The sequence below is a fragment of the Haemaphysalis longicornis genome, unplaced genomic scaffold (assembly GCF_048455015.1).
Source record: "Haemaphysalis longicornis isolate Haplotype H1 unplaced genomic scaffold, Haemaphysalis longicornis Haplotype H1 scaffold_6, whole genome shotgun sequence".
NCBI classification, from domain to species: Eukaryota; Metazoa; Arthropoda; class Arachnida; order Ixodida; family Ixodidae; genus Haemaphysalis; species Haemaphysalis longicornis.
In genome coordinates, this window is record NW_027526407.1 from 90,341,831 (window position 1) to 90,362,380 (window position 20,550).

The following is a 20,550-nucleotide window of genomic DNA, read 5'->3' on the forward strand; positions in this document are numbered from 1 at the left end:
AGGTAAGCACTACGGCACAAAAAATTACAGTGGTGGCAGCCGCATTTTCTTACGGCGGAACGTGAAAACGAACCATGTGCAGTGTGATGGCCAATCCGCCGAACCAGGTGTGTAGCGCTGGCCGAAGGCAAAGGGCCAGCAGGGAAGAAAGAAGAGGAAGGAGCTCAGAAGTGGTCAGGCAAGACGACAGCAGGACGGCGCCCTTGCTGTGTAGGCCCGAAGTCTGTTGCCGGTGCTTCCTTCCAGTTTCCGTCCGTCGCGGTGTAGGCCCGACGACAGCCCTTGACGCCGCCGGGAGAAGCCCAGGTCCGTCCCAAGAGTGAGCGGTGTGCCGGTGACGCGGAGCGCGAGCAGCGAGGCCTCGTTTCAGGCCCAGGCTATTTTCTTCCGCCGCTAGTCATAGGCACCGCCACAATCTCCGCCGTGGAACACAACGCCGGGTTGAAACTTCTCGGCGCACACGTCTTGTACTGCTGACAGACTACCACCTCGCGTCGAATCACCGAACTCACCGGCCCGTCCGCGTTCAATCCACCGTGCCAGCCCCAGCAGACTGTAGTGGACCGGGTCCTCGCCAGACCTCTGCGAATCTTGTGAATAGTGTCTTTCCCCTTTCAATACCTGCCCGTTTGGATTGCCTGCTTGATATAACGCGGGTGTTTGTGTAGACAGTAGTCCGGCTCATTGCTCTGCACGCGGTCCGGCCCAACATTCATGACAAAAGTGGCGAGCCTGCCAGGATTCGCGTGTTACTAATAGAGAGGAGTCCGGTTGCTGTTAGCCCTACAACCACGGTAATATTGGAACTTGTATATCGCGGGCTTGGAAAGAATAATGAAGGCGGGTCAAGACTTGGGTCTGACAGGTGCAGTCCTCCGCCACTACTTCGACACGGAGAAGGAGAAGCTGAAAAGGGAGCTATCGTTGAGTAGGGAGGCGAGGCGACTCGGTGTTGAGGTTGCACTCTTGAGAGACGCTGGCGAGCACAAAGATGAGATACTGAAACAATGGCAGCAAAGGTAAGAGGAAGAGGAAAGGAAAGCACTCAGAGAGTATGAGGAAAGGAAGGACGCGGATGAACGAAAGATTGTTGCCCTGAACAAGGAAATTGCCGCTCTGAAATTCAACATACGCCTCGCTCGTCCGGCCGACATACCGCGTACCCCCGTACAGGTGCCAGGCACCGCCTCTATCCACCCTGCTAATTGCGCAGTGCCTATTCAACGAGAGCTTGGTTTGCAAGCACCGGATACTCATGACGACAACGCGGAAGGTCCTGAAGAAGACAAGGCCTCGGGTTCGAATATTGTCGAAACATATTCAAAAAACGGCCCAGAAGTGAATAATCCCAAAGGACTCGCAGCCGCCAGTGAGACGTTTTCTCGCTCCTAAAAGAGACCGCGGAAACGAAAGAGCCACAAGGAGAATGAGACGCATTCTGCCTGGAAAAGATCGGACTGCGCCCCGAATTGCCGCACATACCAGCAGCGACAGTTCCATTTGATTACCAACTATCTCGAGACTCGGTGTTATCGGAAGTTCAGCAGAAGAAGCAAACACTACGTAACGCGTCGAACTAAAATATTTGCAACAGACTCATTACACCGTGGGAGTGTGAGGTTGGACATCTTTTATGCAGGACGAACCACTGCTTTTCGGATCGCTCCGCGAAGTGGTACGCAACGTAAAGGAACTCCACCTTACCGTTCGCGCAAACCACTTAAAAGCAAGCGCTTACGGAGGCGAAATCCACAAACCCGAACGAGACGTGACTTGTTCACCGCATTTCAGTCCTGCGTTTTTCCTACCGGATTGTCAGGACACACATACCCTAGTAAGAGGCGCAGAAAAGGCAACCAGAGTGTCTTTCACAGCAGAGGTTCATACTCCCCGAAGCGGAAGAGGCGCCGAGTTTCTAGGCAACCGTGGGCTCTTCCGGCAAACACGCACGCATGTACATGAAAGTGTGACTCTCGACAACGTGTTCCGGCTGTATACAGCTTCGGACACTTGTTTTTGTTCTTGTAGTGCACTAAAGAAGACTACTCCGAAGACTTTTTCAGTTTCTGGTAGCTTTGAGAACTGCTTGAACTCTTTCGTGCCCATGCGAACTGCTTATGGGGACGTGTTGAACTTTGGTGTGTAAACTCTTTCTTTTCTATGAACTCGACAGTGCTGTGTGACTTTGCTAATTGGATTAGTGGTTAGATCCTCTCTTCGACTCTTCGACACTGAATGGCGTTCTCCATCCCCAACGTCTAGAGAATAGTTCTAAGAATTTTTGAAGAGGGGGGTAGTGTAGTGAAGGGCCAGTGCAGTGTGGTGGCCAATCCGCCAAACCAGGTGTGTAGCGCTGGCCGAAGGCAACGAGTCCGCAGGGAAGAAAGAAGAGGAAGGAGCTCGGAAGCGGTAGGGCAAGACGAAGTATGGCGAACGAGGGGCCATCCGTCAGGTGCTGAGTTTGGCGTTCGGAGCATCACTCCTTATATCCTTTGCGGGGTTTTGGCCCGGATTTTAGGGATCCCTGGTGATCTATCTCTCTGTGACCTTGCAGTTTTTGGGAGTCTAGTTAGGGTGGGCGCTTTTTTCGCCGAATGGCTACTAACTCCCCTGGCCGGGGGGCTACCCCCTGGTCGGCCAGCCTTTCTCCGCAGGATCTTCCTTTGACAGCCTTTCACCGCAACGGCTTGACCGACATCCCTGTGGCCTTGGCTCCGACGAATGGTCTTGCGATTCGCCACAACAATCCTGGAAAAATGCAGAACGCCCTTCGTGCCGCTACCGAACGCTTCAACAAAATTTCTAGCGTGCGTCCATTCGGGAAAGGTGGAGTTGTGATTAGATCATCGGACGTGGAGTAGGTACAGGACCTTCTCAAGTGCGACTCATTTGCTGTGTTCCCGGTGAGCCCCTTTGTTCTTTCTCACCTTGCGTGTGCAAAAGGCATCATCCGCGGACTAGACACCAAGAGGTCAGTCAACGATATGCTCGAAGAGTTTGCTTCCGCGGGTGTCATAGCTGTACACCGGTGCAGCAGAATTGAGAAGGACTCCCTCTATCCCACCGAATCAGTGATTGCTACCTTCACCGGGGTGTCAGTCCCTTCAGAGCTCAAAGTTTGGCCCCTTATCTTTCGTGTGGAGCCTCTTTCCCCGCGTCCTTTGCAGTTCAAGAAATGCTGGCGATTTGGCCATAGTGTCGGGGGATGCAAATCTTCGGCTCGCTGCTGTTCGTGTGGGGGTGATCATCCTCCCGCACCATGCAATACGGAGGAGGTAACTTGCTGCCTGTGTGGAAACTCTCACCCAGCGGACTACTCAAGGTGTCCGGTTCGCGAGCAGGAAATGAAGATCCTTGAAGTGATTGAGAAACGTCGGTGCACGTGGAGTGAGGCGATGACAGTGGTTCGCGAAAGATTGTCCGGCTATGCCTCAGCAGTTGCCCGTGGCTCTACACTTGTTGATTCGTCTCTGGCTGAAATAATTGCCTCTGCAGTAGAAAAAAGCCAGGCTAAAGTAATTGACAGGGACATGCATGCCATGACAGAACTTTTGGCAGCTCACACATCCCATGTATCCCAGACTGTGTCTGCATTGTGCGGCGTAGCGGTACAAAGCGATTCAACAGACGGATCCACTTTAAAAGCTGCAGGGTCACTAAACCAGCACAGTTTTAGTGATTCAAATCTTTCCGAATCGCCAGGCCAAGTCATCTCTAAAGCCGTTCAGTCCCCTGAACTTCCAGAGCTCAGTCAGCACTCACCAGCATTTCCCCCTAGTGTGCCCCCTTCGCCTCAGTCCTGTTCTGGACGTGATCCATCTTCCTCCAAAATCGTTTTTCGACAGCCCACTTTGCTGCAATCCTCCAATATTCATCCTGAAAAGAAACCTAGTGCCAGTTCTTTGAACTCTTCGGTGGACATAGAGTATCAAACAGTTCTGTTTAAAAAAACTGGATCTCCGACTGTGGGCTCACTGGAATCGTCTCCAAAACAAAAAGCAAAGAAAGGTCAAGGCGTTCCCAAAACAAATGACATCGTAATGTCGCTTCAGGTCCTACAATGGAATTGCCGCTCTGTCATGTCAGCTCTCACCGACCTTGATTTCATAGTCTCTAAAGAACAACCAGACATTATTTTATTGCAAGAAACCTGGCTGACTCCGTGTAGACCATTTTATTTCCATAATTATCGGATATTCCGCTTAGATCGACCAACCAGAGGAGGTGGATTGTTAATTCTCGCCTCAGTGCAAATTTGCCATAAAGCCCATAAGTCATTTGAATTCCTGTCGGTGGATTGTGAAATTCTAGCAGTTACATTTAGCCTGCCCGGGTGTTTTGCATTTTCGGTGGTTAACTACTATTTTCCGGAAGGCGTCATTTCTACCTCTCCTCTCGATGCTGTTTTGCAATCGTGTGAGAATCGCGTTATTATTTGCGGTGCTTTTAATTCCCACCATGTCTCTGGGGGGCTCCGCACAGATTCCTGTGGTAGGCGGCTAAATGGTTGGATGAATGATAACAATATGCATTGTTATAACTCTGGTTCAGCAACATTTTTTCGATGGAAGACTACTTCAGTCTTAAACTTGACTTTTTCAAACTCCGGCAATATCTCTTCGTGGTCTACGTTGAATCACGCGACAAGTAGTGACCATGTTCCTATTTTATTTGACATAGTGTTCCCTTCTAGGTCCCCATTGCTCGTATGATTCGGCATACAAATTTACACCGTATGCAAAACAAAGTAAAAATAGCACTTCAATCTATTCCATCCGGTAACGAGAAACGGAGGGCAGCTCAAGTTACTTCGATCATTTCGGATGCTGTTAGGTCTTCCCAATTCATTATCTCTTCTCAAAAAGATGGAAATAGCCCGTGGTGGAACGAAGATTGCGCACTGGCATATATTCAAAGGCAGGCGGCTTGGAAGGTACTGCTAAGAAACGAATAGCCGTCCAATTGGACCAATTACAAATTTGCGGCCGCCATATTCAAACGGACAGTGTCTAAAGCGAAAGAAGCTCATAACACCCAGAAGATTTCCGCTCTTTCAAAGACAAAGAATAGGTGATTGCTGTACCAGTTTCTTCGCTCACGAAAGGTGGTTCAAGAGCTCTACAATGATAATTCAGTGGTTCATTCAACACAGGAATCTATTACAGCTATCGAACAAATTGCACAAGAACCTAAATCCCGCTTTTCTTCTGTGTTCTCCGCTTCTTTTGTAAGTCAACTTTCTAATGTTGGTTTCAACCCAGGGAAAATGTCGGAATTGGCTGGCGTTGTTTCACAGCTATCTGAGGCTGCTCCGCGGCCAGATGGCATTACTGTGCCAATGTTACAGTTTTTATTTGAGGAAACCCCTGAAGATTTACTCAACATAGTAAACACGTCAATGAAACATAGCTGGATACCTCCAGAATGAAAACTCTCTGAGATAGTGCCATTGCTGAAAAACGAAGGATTAGGTTACGTCCCAGATGACATCAGGCCCATTTCCTTAACTAGCAACTTGGTAAAGCTAGTCGAGAGGATATTGCATGGTCGCCTTATGCGATTTATTGAAAGCAATAAGATTTTAAGCCCCACTCAAATTGGCTTCAGACCTGGGAATTCCGTTTGGAAGGCTCATATTGACATTGAGAGCCGCGTTAAACTAGCCCGTAGCCTAAAACACGTAAGCGCACTTGTTACTCTTGATATAACAAAGGCCTATGACAACGTAGATTATACTACCTTAATTTCACATCTTGAGAGTAGCGAAATCCCTCTATGCATCCAATCGTGGATTGGTGCGTTTTTAACTGGAAGGACATTCTTCTGTTCGACAGGTGGCATATCATCTTCGCAATATCAGCAGTTTCGAGGGGTTCCTCAGGGGTCAGTCCTTTTTCCGGTTCTTTTTAATATTCTTCTCAGATCAGTTCCCATAATGGATGGCATATCAACTTACGTTTTTGCCGATGATATTGCTTTTTACTCATCGGGCAGAGACATTCATGACTTGTGCCAAAGACTACAAAACTATCTGGCCACCCTAGATAATTGGCTTAACAGGCTACATTTGTCACTTAATGTGGGAAAATGTGCGGTCTTAGTATTTCCGGTTACCATCCCCATTTCTTTATGCCTATTGTACAGACAGCAATCCATCCGTCAAGTTACAGAATTAAAATATCTCGGTATAATCTATGATGACAAGCTTACATGGCGTCCTCATATTAAACATATTGCTACTAAAGGAGAAAGAGCTGCTGGCGTGCTCCGCAGGCTATGTAGCCACAAATTCGGGTTGCGTAGAGTTACACTGTTAATGATATATCACAGTTATGTCCGCCCGGTATTTAAGTTTGGCTGCGTCCTATTTTCTGGTTGTGCGGCGTACAAATTAAATCCCCTATTTATAGTCGAGAGAATGGCTTTGCGACTATGCTTGGGACTGCCAAAATATGTCGCTAACCCTATTTTACAACTTGAGGCACGGTTTCCTCTACTGAAGTTTACATTCCAATTATTGACCGTACTAACCTTTGTCAAATTGTTTGAACCCCCACTGCATGACGCACAGTTCATTTTCCGTCTGAGGCCTGATCTTTTTCAAGGCATTCAGTGAACGCGGTTCCAGAGACCCCAGATGGATCTAGTACAGTCATGGCTTCAGCCACTTCACGCAGACCTTTCCCGGCTCCCCTCTACTTGTATTAGTGTGTCATCTGTTGAAATAAACTTTGGTAATATCTTCCCCCCGAATGCCAAGATGTTGCCAGCCCGAATTCTAAATGGATTGCTGGATGATCATTTGTCAACCCTTCATTGCCATATCGTCATTGCTACCGATGCCTCACAAGTTGATGAGAAAGCTGGAGTCGGGATATTCTCCCAGTACCTCGATTGGTCCTTTTCGATCAGGTTACCTGATTTCACACCTATTTTCCAGGCGGAATTATTGGGAATAATTTTGGCTCTTCAAAAACTTCAGCATAGATTTTCCCATGTAGTTATACTTTCTGACTCCCTCTCTGTGTGTTCCGCATTAACATCCGAAAAAGATTCTCCAATTATCCGCACATTCCGATCATTTGTTCCACATCAGCTTTGTGAGGTTCGGCTAATGTGGGTTCCAGGACATGCAGGAATCTCATACATTGAAGTGGTTGATCAATTAGCCAGCATGTCCCTGGGTGGCCCTGTGGTCGTGCAACGTCCAAATGACAGTTTTTTATTGGGGGCGAGATTGAAACGTCTACAGCTACTCCAGGCTTATAAGTAAGACGCCCTTCTGTCTTCTAGAGATAGTAGCCACCTTCGTCATGCATGGAAGCCAATGAACTGAGATTTAATGTTTTGTGAAACAAGGATATGCGAGGTAGCAATAACTAAACTTCGGTGCAAAATTCCCCCAATAAATTTTTATCTTTATAAATCTCGTCTGGCTCCACCCCGCCATGTCCTTTCTGCGACGAAGTGGAAAATATGGAACATATCCGATTTAATTGCCGCAACTTCTCCCCAATGCGACGCACGCATCTGGAGTCAACCTTTAGACGCCTTAACCTTCCGCTATCTAGTTCCGAGGTCCTGTCACTAGGCGCTTCCGCCCTAGGAGTCTGCCACAGGGATGTTGTGCCTGCCCTCCATTCTTATGTTGTGGCGACAGGCAGGTTTTCCTGCTAGCCAGCTAAACATTCACACATAGCTCATTTTTCTTCCTGAATCTACTTTCATATTACACATATTTGAAAAATTCTGTTGGGTATTTCCTTTTATAAATTTTGGGATCTAACATAATATAGGTCACATCCTCATTAGGCACAAAACTTTTTGGCCAATCCCCCGCGTGGGTATGTGCCATGGTGAGAGGCAACCAACCAACCGACAGCAGGACGGCGCCCTCGCGGTGTAGGCCCGAGGTCCGTCGCCGGCGCTTGCTTCCAGTTTCCGTCCGTCACGGTGTAGTCCCGACGACAGCCTTGACGCCGCCGGGAGAAGCCGAGATCCGTCCCAAGAGTGAGCGGTGTGCCGGTGACGCGGAGCGCGGGCAGCGAAGCCTTGTTTCCAGCCCAGGCTATTTCCTCCCGCCGCTAGTCATCGGCACCGCCACAATCTCCGCTGTGGAACACAACGACCCGTTGAAACTTCTCGGCGCACACGTCTTGTACTGCTGACAGACTACCAACTCGCGTCGCCTCACCGAAGTCACCGGCCCGTCCGCGTTCCATCCACCGTGCAAGCACCAGCGGACTGTAGTGGACCGGTTCCTCGCCAGTCCTCTGTGAGTCTTTTGAATATTGTCTTTCCCTTTTCAATACCTGCCCGTTTGGATTGCCTGTTTAATATTTTGAGATGGTGTCTTTGGTGTCTTTTGAGCTGGTGTCATTTGAGCTGGTGTCTTTCTTATCAACGTATCACCCTTGCAAGAGCGATTCACACCTTCCATTGCTGTTAACAAAATGTAAAGGTTTTCCTTAGTGGCACTGTTCCTGATAAATAATTAATGCAATGAATTTAATGTTAAAAAATTTCATATAATAGTGCTTATGAAAGTGCTAAAATGTAGCAGCTCATGCAGCTGTAATATTTCGCAAGGGTGGGACAGTTTGTAAATGTGGTCCTGGGAAATTGGCTGCCTTTCTTGTGATCCTTACCTGCAGCATCGAATCGTGTTTTGAGGTGTGTATATAGTGAAAGAGCATCCAACTCAATTGTATACCCTTGTGTGTGCTATAGAATGAGCTTTTAATGAGGCTGTTTTCTTTCCGGAACGTGTATAATTGCCACATGAGCGTGAAAGCGTCCATCCGTGCGCGCGCACTTCGAGTACCCAGCCGAGCGCTTATCTAGGAACAAGATCGCAGGTCAGCGTCAACTTGCCGGCGCGCAAGAAGAGCGCGGAGAGATCAGGGGCTCAGGTACAAAAGGTTACCTTCTACCTCATGTGCGTCAGCTTCCCCAGCGCCGCAGTTCAGCCCCGCCCACAGACCAAAAACATCGGCCGCCCGCCAACCAGCCGAAACGAGGGGAGGGGGAAAAAAGAAAAAATCCACCTCGCATGAAGTCCCGCACATAGAAGAAGTGGCGTCATGGTGCTGTGTAGAAGAAGGTTAAAAAATTGCAATTTTTTTAACCTCATTGGCTGCGCTGCTGCTTAGGGGGTGTGGTCGGCCTGGGCCCCTACGGAATATGGTTTGGGAATACGCCTCCCGGGTACACAGAAGGTTCAGTGGCTGCTAAGCCAGGTAACTGTTCTACGCTTCGGCGCCGTAAGAAGTACCGTTATCATTGATAGAAGCAGAAGCGACCATGTTCCCGACACTGCTTGCCTCCACGGAAATTTATAACGTTGCTTGTCAAGTGGACTGATTACCCGCCATAGACCGTAAACACACCGTGAAACTTCTCGCTCTTTTCGCAGGGAGAGTGTTGAAAAACATGACGCTTCTCCTCCCCCGTGCCCATCATCATCATCATTTGCCTTGTACATTAAATCACTCATCTGATCGGGTCTTGGCGGCTAGTCCCTTTTTCCACACCACGGGCAAGCGAGTGGTAAGAAATACGCGGTAACAAATAAAGCGCAGGCATGAGCAAAGCACGCCTACCACGCCAGTTTCTTGAGCCTGGACATAACGCTAGCGGACTGTAGATGGAACAGCAATGCAGTTTTGTGCCACTCGGCCACGCGCGGTACATCCCGCAAACTTTTGCTGGCGACCGTACATTTACGAGCAACACGCCTACTGCAGTTCTGTCCGATGTTTGTCTCGTTTCTTCACGTAATCGCAGTTTTATGCCGTTGGTATAACTCGTGCCAAACAACACCACCTATTACGCCTTAGCTTTTTTTTTACCTCGCCGGCGCCTAGACGCCTGCGCCTACTGGCTCACCAACCTTTACTTTTTATGTGATTTCTTTCTCTCGCCGTCGGCAAAACGAACGCACATTTGAAAAAGTGCTTGTTCACTCGAAGCTTTTGCTTACAAGCTGGCGCGCAGTATAACCTCCTTACCTCACCCCTTCTATTGTTTTGCAATACTTCCCACCCCTTTGTCCAGACACACGGAGCCCTTTGCCCGGAACCCTGTCGACGGAGGTCTGCAGGTCAGCACAGCACGCAGTCGTACACGGTAAACTGCTCGCCCGCTCCCCCCTTAACCGAGAGAGAAAATAAACTTTAGAAGGCAAGACGCTATTACTCGGAAAGCCAGCCGAAGCAGGACTGCCAACGTAAACATATCTGCGGTCGCCGCCGTGACCGTTGCGCCACCTCCCCGAGCCACGACGAGAGGCATAGTGCAAAAGAAAACCCATTTTCGCTTTATTTTAAACAGCATGTGAAAACTGAGGGAACGGCTCCTGGCACCAACAAAACGCAACCCAACTTGTAGGAAGCTCTCGGTCGCATGAGCAGTCACTGCTGCAACCAACAAAACCACAAAACCTCACGTGGAGCTTTGGAGACACATCTTCACCAGTGGCTGATGTGACACTTAGTAACCGCACCAAACGCATGACACGTGTGGTGACGAAAGGTTTGGGGGGCGACGTACCCTGCTGGCGTAGGTTGGCGGCTAAAAAGACCAACGGTTCATTTATTAATTCCGCCGTACTCTAAATGCTAGGCACACCTACACCCTCCGATTGCTGTGCGCCTAACTCGTTCCTTTTTTCTAGTCTTCAATTGGAAATAAAAGTCGCTTTCATAGCGCACTACCACACACTGGCTCCATCTCCCAGCGACTCATGTACGCAGTAAGTCTGCCAGCATGGCACACCGGAAACACTTTTTTAAATTACTTGCAAAGAAAACAAACAAGCTGCAGACCCATCAGAGTCAGCGCAAACGAAAACAGGACATAAAGAGTAAGAAAGACGCAAAATCTGTCTAAAAAGTGAATGTTTAATAGGAAAACAAGTAGTATTTAGGCGAAAGGAGGTATCTAAAACATAAAAAAATACAAAGAGATGGCTCCCAAACGCTTTGCCAAACAAACACTCACACACGACTCGTCGAGCAGGCAACCCAATTTTTTTTTGCGCAGTCTGTATTGTTCCTACTAATGGCCATATTTTCAAGGAAGGGCTCCACCAACCTCACCACGGACGTTTTTGAAAACTTGAAAACTTCTTGGTAGAATTCATAAATTTGCAACAAAAGAACGGATGACCGGTCGCGTATAAATAAAGGTCAAGCCTCTTGCTAATGAACGTACTTTCAATGTTTCCTGCTCCAGTTTTAATGCAAGCAGGGGGTGATAGCCAAGGTGATGAAAACCGAATTTTGATGGTACACTGTGTGCGTTAAACAAAATGTTTATACCAGGTACGCGGTGTTATGTCTTTTGCATTTTCGTGGTGCAATCGGCGTTACAATATTTTTCTAGTATTCTTACAGAAAGCCCGCGCGTTACAATCATGGGCCTCGTATAATCGTGCAAATATGGTAGTACAAAAATACGGCGCCGTCATTGCAGCCGTACGCAAGAGTAGCACCAAAACGGACGAAATCTTGCATGTCCAGTCGCAATTTTGAAGCTCAGAACTCTACGGCGTGCAACCGCTAGCAGCAAAAGATGAGTAACGTTGTTACACGTTTTTGGAGTCATCCTGGCCACACAGAAGCTCTGCATGCCTGGACGAGGGGTGAGCGGTATAAATATGAACTGAGGTTGGCCATAAACTTTATTGAACTTCTCTCCTCAGTAGTGGAGGCCACGGAGTTGCAGCGGAAATGGCAAGGAGAACACCGGGCATTTGCTTTCCGCTTTCCGAAACATCGAACTTTTCTTGTAATAATATTAGGCGAAGACACACTTCTTTTCAAACAGGCGACTAAAGGCCTACATCGTGGCATGAAGAAGCCGTTCGCATACACCTGGACTGACTCTTTTGAATGGGTGCTCTCCTAGATCCAGGGTTTGGGTCTTCTAGGTATTCACCTGCACTAGCCGAGCAGATGTGTTCTGCTGTTTTGGGGACGGCGGTGTTTCGAACCGGGGTGGTGTGGTCCAAGTGACCGTGGTTTGTGTAGTGCCGGGGTAGTCATGATGACGAAGTTGAAGGAGAAGTGTTTACATCTCAGTCTCAAAGAACAGGCAGTGCGCCCTGGCGTACGAGAGTTAAAATAAGCCCGGTGGGTACGTTCTCTTTCATCCTTTCTCTCGGCGGATGTCAGGACGCACCAATCACAAAATTCATTGCGCCCAGAGTGACGTCCACACACACACACACGCGCACCCATACACACACACACAAACACACACGCGCACACACAACGCACAGTAACACACACACGCGCGCGTGCGCGCACACGCACACGCAAACACACACGCAGACACACACACATGAACGCATGCACACGCACACGCGCACACGCACACAGGCGCGCACAGGCACACACGCACACACACACGCACACTCAAACGCACGCACACACACACAGGCACGCACGCACGCACACGCACGCATGCATGCATGCATGCATGCACGCATGCACAGCGTCCTTTGTCCTGTCGATGTCGAAACGCCGGGAAGATGCCCGCGTTCCCCTGTCGAATCTTCGTCGGGGGCTCGCTGTAGAGATCTCCATCGTCGTAAGACACGCCAGAAAGAGGTCAGGAGAATGATGCGAGGCACGCCGCAGAAACTTGCAGTTCGAGTCGCCAAGCGATGGTATTGTCAGCACCACCGCGCGGTACGCGCTTGAGGGCCCCGAAGCGGCTGAAAGGGTTATTGTCTAGCAGCAGCATAGTTCGTCATTGTGGACACACCGGGTCGTCGAAATACGATTAGGGAAAGCAGACGGCAGGATTTTGGTGGTCGACCCAAGCGCAGAAGTGGTGTTTCGCTAGAGCACCGCAACAACGGACCGATTTTGTTAGGAAAGGGAAACGCCAGCACAAGAGCCAAGCAGAATGATGTTTAAAAATATCAACCAACGTAATGAAAATTCCCAAATTGACACCATGCCTGCATACATAGGAGAGCAGCGTTCTCAGTACCTTTCACAGGATACTTGCACAGACAGTCCCTCAGCTATATGCACGTTCCGCTGATGTCTGACTAGCCAGCAGCAGCGTCGTTTGTTTTTGTTCTGGTGGTTCGGGGGGTCACTTCTTGTAAGAAAGACGCCACGCATATCACGGCCTTGGTTCGCATTCATAGTACGCAAGTGTCGGCGCCCTGTCCTAGACAGCAGCAGCCGGGATTATCAGGCGTCACGCACAAGCTCCAACGAAAAGAAGGCATTTGAGCTAACGTCATGATACAAGGCCGAGAGGAGCGAACAGTTTAGTCGCAAAGACTAAAATACGTTAGCTGTTCATATTGTAGCCGCCCGGTCAGACCACAGATAATACAAATGGCAAGAAGAAATTGATCCATTTATCAAGGCCGTCTTTTTTTACACCGTATCTAAGTGCCAACCCCACAGATCGTCGCACGGAATGCTGCAGGCAGTGGGTGATAACACGTCGAGGAATCGCCACTCCTTTAGCGATGCACTTGCGTGCGCTGCAGACAACTTTTGTAGGAAAAGGGCTGCGCTCACAGCGGCCTCTATTCGGAGCACAGTTCCAATTCAATAGCAAAATTCGCCGCTCTTACTCGCTTTCCCACCTCGAAAGGGCAGTTTTCGGCGTAAAGGCGATGTCAGCTGACGTGGAGCGCGTGCTTTTTACGCCATGCCTGATGATGACTGCGAAACAAAATGGGCTGTAAAACACGTATTTTGAGCAGCTCATGTTGTTTAAGGACAACACATAGTAGAAGGGAATTGTTTTTATATTAATTTCTTGTTGTTAATACTCACCGTTGAAGCAGCCGTTTCTTACACACAGTATTTCAGGGCACTATTCTCGACTGCAAGAATTCCCCAGGAAACTGTGAATGTGGCGTAAGTCTGTTCTGATAGGCTTTCAACTTTGGAAGGTGCTTCCGGTTGACAAAGCGGTAGCGTGTACTTTCCTCCATAGAGTTTCTTATTAAGCATACTAGAGAGGAAACTGCGCCTAGGAATATATGTCGTCGTGGGCGGTTACAGGAAGACCCCGCTTTTGGCTTGGGCTTGGCATCACATTTCGATTCTTAAGCGGTTTTGGGATTTGCTTCCTTCGCTATTCATTAACACGTCTACGAGTTACGAGGAAGCCGAAATTTTCCCTGTTCTGTGGTACCCGTCTTCAGTAAAAAGGGAGCCAGTGCGTGATAGTACGGACGTTGGTAACGCAGCAGTCGAAGGACGTATGCGCCCTTCAGCTAACCTCATCTACAGTCAAAATTTTTATAATAATGCCAACAGTTTTTATATCGTTCATGAGCAATATTTGATACCTTAGTTGTGATCTTTATGAGTGAAGCATTCAAATTACACTGCATGACATCAGAACTATACGTCCATCACGTTACTGATTGCTCACGTCCTGCTTACACAAAAAAATAAAACGTGTCGAATTCCCTTAGAATTTGTGAAGTTGAGAGTAGGGCCCTTGGGAACTCAAATTCGAAGCGCCGATTTAGCTTAGGCCATTTTGTTGAAACATTTCGATGAATAAAACAAAAATAAGCTTCTGTTTAGATCTTGGACTGACAGCTATCTTTATTGTAGGATGTAACAATCACGACGACAAATTGTTTTGGAGACATGCCGCGCCCTCTTGTGCCAGACGCGCCTGGGTAGTCCAAGAGCAGACGACACGTGTCACCCTCCAGGTGTTTTCAATTATAAAACAGAAAAACTTGATTTTACCAAATGTTTTGCGTTTTCGTGCTGTGAAATGATAGCATACTGAATAAAACACCCCTCAAATTGTTTGAACGGGTAAATAAAAATAATATCCGGTAAAACAAGCCGATTTATCCGCTTTCTTTGGGCAAACTGTAGGAATTGTTGAGACGTGCGTCAGTAACGCCTATGTCCGGAGGCCTAACTCCTGACGATAAATATCGTTCTTTCCTCTTGAGTACAGTCGACAAAGGAAGAGTTCCCAAGTTGTATAGAAGACAGAACGCCGCTCTCCTATATCCCGAGGCAACTGCAAAGGTTATTGCTTACGCTGGAGCAGGGAAGCTCACGTACAGTTGAAAGCTTTGTGGCAGCAAACATGAAAGCGCGTGTCGCTCACTACATGGAAAGCGGTCTAGCTATGTGATAGCAAATTGCCGTAGTGCGTACACCGGGCGGGTGCACTACCTGAATGCGGTTGGCTGCGCTTTTGTCTGCTGCTGTAGGTACGTCATATATAGGTGAACAATTTCAGAGAATTACATGTGCAGATGAGGGGCTCTATCAATCCGCGCGAAACCCAGCGAACAGATCCAAACGTTTACTTTTCGCCACCCCATTCGGTGATAAGCAATGCGTTATTATCACGTCTTCTTATTTCCAGATGCCAAGGCGTAACTATTACATCGGCAGCCGCTCGATAAATCGCTTTCAGGGAGTGCGCCCGCTAAGCCCACCAACTTCCAGAGCGCGCCAAACTTTCCCCACAGCGCTCTGCATGTATAGAGCGGCACGCACTTGTGTATTTACTGTCATTAGGCTTTTGACTGTACGCGAGCAGCTCAGCCGGATTAGCTGACCGCACCGGGCGGGCACTACCTTGAAAACAAGTTTACATCTTGTTTTATGTTTTCGCAACCTAAATATTTTTGGCACGCGACCTATTACGCCGTATTATTTACGAACGCCATGGTCCCTAAATAATAGCGGGGAGAGGTGTACTTCCATATTCGCATAACATAAAATAGCCGCATACGCGGTGCGCAACCCACATATTTACATACGATCGTCACTGAAGGCATTCGTTATCTTCTCCGCAATCGGCGGCCCGCGCGGCCGCATTACGTGGTCCCCGACGCGCCGCCAGTACCCCGTCCCCCTGTAACTCCCTATCTGAAGGCCGACATGCACGCGGTTAGACGGGAGACAAGAACAGAGAATCATTCGCTTCCACTTCGTAGCGTCCCCCTTGTCAGATTTAGCCAGATTGTTCTTCATAATTGTCAATTATTATTGAAAATTCTCTTGTAGTTTTTTTTCTTTTTGCCCACCCCTGCCCACCCGATTTGCCGTCCGACCGTCCCCCGTGTCGGCGTCATGCTACATGGCCCCACACATAAAAAGAATTGGACTTTTGCTCCAGTTCGTTAAGAGTGAATTGGGAACGGATGAGGCAAGAGCGTACTTGAAGGGGCCAAAAAGACAAATGCAACTTTCGTTCATTCAAAAGATGGCCTCGTTAGAATCATGCTGAAACCACTTTTAACGCAAACTTCACTCACATAAGCTGTAAAATGAATGCCTATGCGACCCACTAGCTCATTTCCCGCCACTGAACCTAAAATTTCATACCAGCCAGCTCTGCGAGGGGCGGAGACCGGCAAAAGCAAATGCAAATTAGGCAAAACTGATGAGCTTGCCGGACGAGTTGTTTGGCTTAAATTTAGGGCACATTTTTTTTATGTCAGTAAGAGTGGTGAGACAAACACTGCAAGTTGCGAAATCACACATACACATAGGAGTACCGATGCGTACTGTTCTTGGTACTGAGCACACTATGCTTCCATTAGATGCACAGCACTGCGGGGCTTTGGGCGTTGTCTCAGACGACACTGGCCGATTGACGCAAGTGACGGTGTCTTACGTGACCATATTGGTGGAGCGAGCACCATGTTTCACGAAACGGTTATTTTCTCTATCAACAAAAACAAAAAAAACAAAAATACGATGGAGAACAAGACAAAGACCTAAAACAACTTGCCGCGGTATGGCGGCGCCATTTAGGTTCACTAACAGTAAGCAAGTCTCCGCTCACACTAAGTTTAGATGAAAGAGCTGTTCTTGTGATGTCATTGCAAACGTCGTTTAAACGCACTCCGTGCGAGAATCAAGATATTGGCCTAAATGGATTATTACACAGTAAATAAACCACGGTTCACCTCCGGACAAGCGCTGGGGCACTAAAGAACACGACATCATTCGAATAAAGCCAACTTGCATTTTGAGAACGGCCGCTCAAGCCGCCGAACCGGTTTGTTCAATGGCCACTACTTTCGGAGAAACCCAACAGATTTCATGCTGGCGCTCGCTCCATTTTATCACTGAGCCAATATACAAAAATAAACCAAGCTAGCGCGGCACAACGTACTAGTAACAGCGATGCAAATCAACAGTGTTTAATCAAAGTGCACGCAAAAGTGCCCAGGTTCGCAAAAGCTCGGCCACCACCGCTGACGGGCCTCCACCGCTCACGGACACTCCGGCTTTTCCGCACTCTCGCGTCCGATTGCGTTATTCTTTTTGTGATGGCTGCTTGTTTACAAGCCTTTTCCACCAAATGATTACTTTAAATAAGAAGATTTCACTTCAGATTCCGCTTCATAGGTCCACCGGTGAAGCTGCTAATGGCAGAGTGCCATCACCATCCCAGAAGTTTCCTCGACGCTGTAAGCGTATTGAACGCTGCGAAGCTTTTAAATGCCGAGCATTTCTTTAACTCACGATGTCACCCGGCGTTGTCGGCGTGCCTCGGCGTCAGGAACAGCCGTTCCAGGTGCGCCCTCTCCCCAAATCCTCCTCTCCCGCATCACGCTACCCTCCTCGCTCTCAACAACAGGTCCGCACCCCTCCCCCTAAACTATATAAAAAAATAATACTTACCGGCGCCTGGTTGCGATCCCACGACCCTGCGGGCGGAACGCAAGGTACATGGTGCTCTACACACTGCGCCACAAAGCCGACACAGAATGGAAGGCTACGCACGCGCCTTATATCCTTGACTCATTCAAACTACGTCAAGAAGCTGCTGATACAACGCATTCACTACCTGTGGGCGGAACGCGAGGTACATGGCGCTCTTCCCACTGCGCCAAAAAACCGACACAGAATGAAAGGCTACGAACGCGCCTTATATCCTTGACTCATTCAAACTACGTCAAGAAGCTGCTGATACAACGCATTCTCTACCGCCAACTCCCCAAACACTAAACGTTAACGCAATACACCCACCCCCTATGCGACGCATTTACTCGAGGCCCCCTCACGGGGAGATGGGCCCTTTTTTGTTCTTGAGCCGGTGTAATGGTCGGAACTCATCGGACGCACCGGGATGGGCTGGAGACCATGTCGCTAAGCAATCGTCACTTCCAGGTTCATGTCACTTCTGTCAACACAGGAGGCTATGGAACCACCGCAGCTTTGGACTACAAGGAAGTACTACCAGGAAATCGGTTTGTCCTTCTGTCGTTCTACTACCAGGAAATCGGTTTGTCCTCTTATCGTTCAGCGCAGCTGTACAGCGCATGAATTGTGCGACATAATGATTGCCAAAGCTATAGTGATTAGTACACTAACGTGACCTTTCATTAGTATCGCTTTTCTTTTTTCTCTACATCATTTATTTTCTTTTATACGACTCGGCACATACCCGTGTTCGCATGGCCAAGCAAACAGGACACATTGGGGAACGAACCTTGCTCGTCACGTAATGGCTGGTTTAGTAATCGTCATGCACCAAGTAGTCATGCATGCCTCAGTGCATGATTTTGCTGAGGTGTAGGCCGCAGTAAATTCTCTAAGCCCCCCTTGAACCAAAGGTTGGCATGGTGTAAATGAGTGCCCTATCTGCAAACATTTAAAAGGATATAAATTATTCTACAACCAAATGCATAAAACCAGAAAGTACTAAAGGGCGAAACACATTGTGCTCGCTTATGTGTTCCCATCGAGATCGCCACATGGAGGTCAAAAATACTATATGCAAAGCCTAAGCTTTAGCTCTCGCGCCGTGGAGTATTTGACGCACGTAAATAAGCTTTGTGACAAGAAATATCTTGCATACCTGCGCACAGACAAAGCGAAAGTCGTCTCCCCATCCACGCTTACGAGCGGCGCTTGAGATGCGTGAATGCTGAAGGCCTCTGTGGCCCAGTTCTCTAAATTTGGCGCTAAAGCAGACCGCCGTGATCGAGCGGGGCACAGTTCCAACTAATACCCGCAGTTTCGTAGGTTCTACTCCTAAAAGATTTAAATGTTCGTTTTTTCCCATACGCACAACTTCTCCGGATGCGTGCTAGAACTGCTTAGGAAATATAATGCCTTCTTGAAATTCTTTTGTTACCAAAAAATGGTCCACGTCGTCACTTCAGCATTGACATATTTATGGTTAAACAATAATAAACACCACAGGCTTTTAAAACTTGGCGATTTCGTAAGGTTGTTGGGCAGCTTTGCTCTTCGCGGCAACCAGACGGCACACGTCTTTGCCCGAGAACTCGCCCACTCGGTACCGCAAGAAAAACCGGAGCGAGCCTGGCAACCGCTCCTCCAATACGCCGTCATCACCCAACATTACAAACTATCGAGACAACTGTATTCACCAGTCACCGATCAGGCCAAGAAACAACAGGAAATCCTCCTGAGACAACTGCAAAGTCATACGTGCGCAAACCCACCTAGACTACGCTCCATCTATCCTACTCTCTATGATTCTCTATGTACCTATTGCCAAGGCCCAGGCACACTCTACCATATTGCCTGATAATGCCAACTAACCCCATGTCTTCCCCTATCCCGAACCCATCACGCGAGCAGTGGGAGAGTATGGTGGCCAGCGCCTGCCCTGAAACGCTGCTGTAGCTACCGGAAAGGGCGAAGACAGCCGGCTTTACCAACGGAGTCTTGGACTGAAGACCCCGACAACAAATATGCTCACTTTAGCTGTAATAAAGTATCTCTCTCTCTCTCTCTCTCTCTCTCTCTCTCTCTCTCTCTCTCTCTCTCTCGCTCGCTCTCTTGTGTTGCGTGACATGTGTTACCAATCAACTATGGTTCTACCTTGGTGAAGTGTTTTGCGTATTTAAGCAGAAGTTCATACGTCGGGCAATATCGGCGTTATGGTGCGTTCCTCGATAACTTAGTAATACGTTAAAGATGCCTTTCCAACAATCAGGATTTGCAGAAATAGACTTGAAGTGCGCAGCGATTGATTGATTAATTTTAATGTTTAACCTGTCGACGCAACGGAGGCGATGAGGCGCGCCGTAGTGGAGGGCTCCGGAATAATTTTGATTACCGGGGCATCTTCAACGTGCGCGGAAATCTCGTACACACGCGCGTTTTTGCTGTTTGCCTCCATCATAAATGCGGTTGCCGCGGCCGGGAATCGATCCCGCGACCTCATGCTCAGCAGCTAAACGCCTTAGCCACTGAGCCACCGCGGTGGGTCTGCGGGCCGTTTGCCAAAGTGGAAATGACGGAAGTTTTTTTGTTCCGAATAATGGAAAATATTCAAATTCAGGTAAGTTTTTTATTCCCCCGGAATGGAATTGGAAGGAAATGGAGATGCTCATTCGCAACACTTGCAAGCGCTATAGCGCTCAAATGGGCTCTCTGATGGCGGCTGTGTGGCATGCGGTATGTGCGGAAGGGCGGTCCGTTCGTGCCAGCACAAGGCACGCTGCCAAGCAGTCTGGTTAAAATGTTGAAACAATACATGTCAAGAAGTCTCCACTTTCTCATTCCTTGCTCGGCAGCTTTCCCAAGGATA